Here is a 3954-nt window from a genome sequence, read left to right as displayed (position 1 = left end):
GTCAGATTTTCTCCAATCTTCTCTACGTGAAAGCACTGTCAGATAAAGATAAGACTATGCCCACACCAGTTTGAAAAACACAAAAATTACAGTTCAATTCCAAACTGCCTTTTTCAATTAATGTGTAAATCCAATTGTTTAAAAATTGAAGTCATATCGAGTATACTTGAACCTGGATGTATTTTCCAACAGCCCGATGATAGATCACACGCTGAGGGATTGAGCTTTTGTTCCATCTTCTGAGACAGAGACGAGGTGGGCATGAAACCATGTTGACCACATGACACGGAGAAAATCATGTCACTGTTGTGGAGTTTGTATCTGGGCGTGTTACCACTCATCTGTGGTGACACATCATTTGTCAGATGTCAGCGCAGCAGTCAGCGCACCACAGGACAGAAAACAGTCACCACTGAGAGCAGCAATGATGATATGTCCACTGTACTGATAGTTTTATATGGATGGCCAGTCGAGCAACATTGGCCTCTAAATAGGGGTTTTAACCCATCACACAAGTACCTTGTATTGATTTTTCTACAGATTTTAATAGTCTATACTGCATTTAGCTAACATTATTTTAGACTTTAACATAAAAAACTAACTCACTGAGTTATTAACTTTGGTTTATTTGGACTCTGAGTCCAAACATTGTCAATTGAGGTCCCATCTTTCACCGAAGGCTGTGTGTTCTCTCCTCTTTTTAATGCTGTATTAATGTCTTGATTGCTACAGATCATGACTTCTTCAACACTTCACATACAGTTTGTGATGAGCACGTTCATGGCCAGGTCCTTAATTAACAATTGTATTCAAACAGTCTTTCCCACATTTTACTGATGACCTCATTAGACCAAAACATGTGATTACATTGGATATAATAAATGAGACGGTTGTCTCACCTCTTTTTGTCTCATCATCATCCCTTCTCAGTGGCAGAAAAATATAGGCACTGTTCTATATGCAAAGATCAGTTATGAAAAATATCTAATCCATAATAATTAATCTAGAGGTCATTAATTATAAGAAAGCTGGGATATTTTCACATTGATATTACTTTATGAAGTTGTTATGCAGTCTATACAATCTCTGATGTTTTCTGATTTGTGTTTCCTTTAAATAAAAGTAATTATACAATTTAATTAGAAGGTTTTTTAAATCTTTTTTTAAAAGTGTGCTTTTTTCCACATTTGTAGTTTTCACATACCTGCTTCCCAACTCATTAATGACAGGGACCGTACAGAACTGATATTTTTACACATTGTCACATTTTTTAGAGCAAAACTGTCACATTAACAATGCCAATCTTGATCTAGAGTGCTATCTAAAAGACTTGATTGTTTAGTTTGCCATGCTGTTAATCATATAATCTGAAAACTTTTAAAATCAGTCTCATTATGATTAAAATATGTTTTCCATATCATTCAGATCAAAGATAACAGCAGATAAAGTATGATAATAAAAGTAATAAATTTTAATAATAAAGTATGATAAATTTTATGACTTAACTTAATAAATTGATGGCAGCAGCACTGTAGCTCTTTCTAAAGATTTTTTTTACTACTAACAGCGCTACACAAGCCTTGGAGACCTGTTGAAAATACCTAAAAAAATTGGTTCAGCAGAACCAAGATCATTGTATTGAACCTCTGGAGGTCTTGCAGCATCCTTTTCTCACTGACAGGCTCAATGCTCTCCTGTCACCGACACTCAGGAAGTGACACCTGACATCAGCCTGCAGGCCTGCGGAGCCCTCAGAGACAGTTTTGGTGCTCTCAGATGCCAGATTTTTAATACATACATTCTTACATCGCATGTTGTGTGGACGTGTCCCGAAACACTTCTCAGAATACTGTTTTGAGTTTTTATTGAGTGAAAATAAAATAAAATTTATTTCAATTCATTATTTAGTGTTGGGGGTTTTCTCCTGTTGTGTGGTCCTGCTGTTGTCTGTTTGTTCATGCTCCACAAACCTGCACCTCATTCTGCTCCACCTCCTATCAGCTTTAAAAGACTGATTCATTCACCCACTCCTCGCCAGTCTGTTGTAAACCTGTCATTCTCCTGGGTTATTCTGCTGATGTTTTTCCCCTCTGCTGCAGTTCATCATCACAATCTGATTGGCAAAGCCGCACTCATCTTCAAGGTTCTCGTCCGACATGTCCTCTCCATCCGCCCTCTGTTCCCAGCCTCTGCAAATAAGTAAAACTTTTGAAAAAAGAAAGGGTTTGTAGTTGTAGCATCAAGGTAGCCTAAAGACTGAACAGCTGCTTGGGCAGTTTTGAGTGTCGTTTTGTGAAGGAAACTCAGTGATCTGCATTAAACCCACACAATCGTCTTTGACAGGAACAGGTAAAGGGAGACCGGGCGATTTTCCGCTTGAGTTGGAGCGTAACCTGAGCCTCTTTGAATGTGGATGGAAAGGTGCCAGTGGGAAGAAAGAGTTAATGTAATAGTGGAAGCTATTGTTTTTAGGAGAATGGTTCGGATAAGGTCCAGAGGGCATGTAGTTGTCTATAACGCACTTCCGTGTTTCTGTTTCTGTATCGTGGGTCCACTCACCAGCCTAGCTTACTATTTAGAAATCCGGTGCAAAAATGACAAAACAGTATCTTCCTGCAGGTTTTGATTTTGGGGGAACAGCAAAAGCATTATCAAAAGAAATGTGTTTGTGTCATTTAAGATATTGTGCCACATTTCAGATCCAACTCATGTAACTGAATGAAGGCAAAGACCACCCCCCACAAATTATTTTGTGGGTGAGCAAGAAGCATTATCATTACCTGGGCACTGCTTGCACTGCAGACCAATGCCATAGTTAGAAAACATTTTAATTAATCTGATTGGGCTGGAACCCACCAGTTCCATCAGCTGGCCACCTCTGCCACCCTTACTCTGCCAGGGGAAAATCACAAGCGAGAGGGGGAAGCAGCAAAAAACAAACGGCTGGGTAGCTATTTAGCCTTGACTAAATATATGTATATATAAAAAAAGAGTGTCCAAAATGAAGAGCTGGACAGGACCAGGGCCTGATAGATTCACACCTACTGGCTTAAAAAGCTGACTGCACTCCATGAACGTCTGGCAGCACAGAAGAACCAGCTGCTAACATCAGGGAACAATCAGAGTGGCTAACCCAGGGCCAAACAGTCCTCATAATAAAGGACCCCCAGAAGGGCACAATACCATCCGATTACCGACCCATAACTTGCCTCAGCACCACATGGAAGCTCCTATTAGGTATCATAGATCATAAGATCAGTAGGCACATGGATCAATACATGAGCAGAGCACAGAAAAACATAGGCAACAACACCAGAGGTGCCAAGCATCAGCTACTGGTCGACAGGGCAATCATCCAGGACTGTAGTACACAACACACCAACCTGTGCACTGCCTGGATTGATGACAAGAAAGCCTATGACTCAATGCCGCACACGTGGATACTGGATGCCTAAAGCTGTATACAGGACACTAAGAGAGTTTATTCAGAACTCCATGAAGCTGTGGAACACGACTCTGGAGGCCAACTCAAAGCCAATTGCACGCGTGAGCATCAAATACTTCATATATCAAGGAGATGCTCTGTCCCCCCTGCTGTTCTGCATAGGCTTAAAGCCCCTCAGCCAGATCATCACAAAGAGTGGCTATGGGTACCAGTTCCGAAGTGGAACAACCATCAGACACCTCCTCTACATGGACGACATCAAGCTGTATGCCAAGAACGAGCGTGGCATTGCCTCTCTGATTCATCTCACTAGGATCTACAGCAAAGACATCGGGATGTCATTCAGACTAGATAAATGTGGGTGGATGATATCTAGAAGAGGAAAGGAAGGTGGCTCCAACAGATACCAGGAACCACACCAGAGATCTCTGTCCAGAAGAGCACAGTCCAGGAACAGCTAAGATCCTGCGCAGAACCCTCAGACTCCCAGGCCTCTGATAGAGAAGGCT

This window comes from Takifugu rubripes, unplaced genomic scaffold (assembly GCF_901000725.2).
Source record: "Takifugu rubripes unplaced genomic scaffold, fTakRub1.2, whole genome shotgun sequence".
In the NCBI taxonomy this organism is placed as follows: Eukaryota; Metazoa; Chordata; class Actinopteri; order Tetraodontiformes; family Tetraodontidae; genus Takifugu; species Takifugu rubripes.
This window is presented reverse-complemented; position numbering follows the sequence as displayed.